Source organism: Oxyura jamaicensis, chromosome 3, assembly GCF_011077185.1.
Source record: "Oxyura jamaicensis isolate SHBP4307 breed ruddy duck chromosome 3, BPBGC_Ojam_1.0, whole genome shotgun sequence".
Classification (NCBI taxonomy): Eukaryota; Metazoa; Chordata; class Aves; order Anseriformes; family Anatidae; genus Oxyura; species Oxyura jamaicensis.
The window spans coordinates 112,205,313-112,206,230 of NC_048895.1; positions in this window are offsets into that span (position 1 = coordinate 112,205,313).

Consider the following 918-nt stretch of genomic DNA (forward strand, 5'->3'; position numbering starts at 1 on the left):
AAAAAAAAAAAAAAAAAAAAAAAAAACTATAAAATCCAAGAATCAGTCCTAGATTTTCCCTCGCCAGGCCAGATTCCTGATCCTACATGACTCTGCCTCATAGAATCAGTTTGTTTTCATCAGCTGCCTGGTCAAGCACTTTCCTGGGCAACACAGCAAAATGAACCCACTCCTGGATATGAAAATAATATTGCCAGGAATATTTGTAGTTGCTCTGTAATCAGAGGCTAGCCCTGTCACCTTTCTGCCAACAGCTAGAGATTGAGAGGCTACAGAAGTCACTGACAGATTTTCATAAGTAACAAATTCAAGTGATGCTTTAATGCCAAAAATCAATACAGTCTAAGACACATTTTTCTTTTTAAAAACATCATGAATTGCATCAGTGTCTTTCTGTGCTTGCTGAGAAGTGATAGAGTTGTATCCTACAAGTAAAAGACAAAAACGGATTGTACAATGTCAAAGTAAGTTAGGAAGAAGCAAGTGGTTTCTAGAAATCAGGAGATTCTTCTGAGCCAGGAAAGAGTCTCACATTGAGGCTGGGTATCGCTCCCTGTTGGCTACATAGAAAAGAAAAGCAGCATGTTTTCTCCCTTTCAGGGTTTGGGAAGAATATGTTAGAGGGATGATGCAGTTTAACCCAGTTCCCAGTTACAGACTGGCACCAGTTATTTCGCCTCCACTTACCCTGCAGCCTTACCAGCTTTTGCCTGGCTCTGCACAGGTACAGATCCTCCAGCCCAGGAGGCACAGGAGCACAGGGTATAAAAGGAAGAATTGTGAAACTCCAGAGTGACTTTCTGGTTGACCCAAAATCCAGGCTACAGCACCAAAAAACCTTGTGTGGCAAGTGACATCAGGACTGTCCACTAAAGAATTAACAGGAACACAGAGATTTATGCTCAATTGACTTGAAGC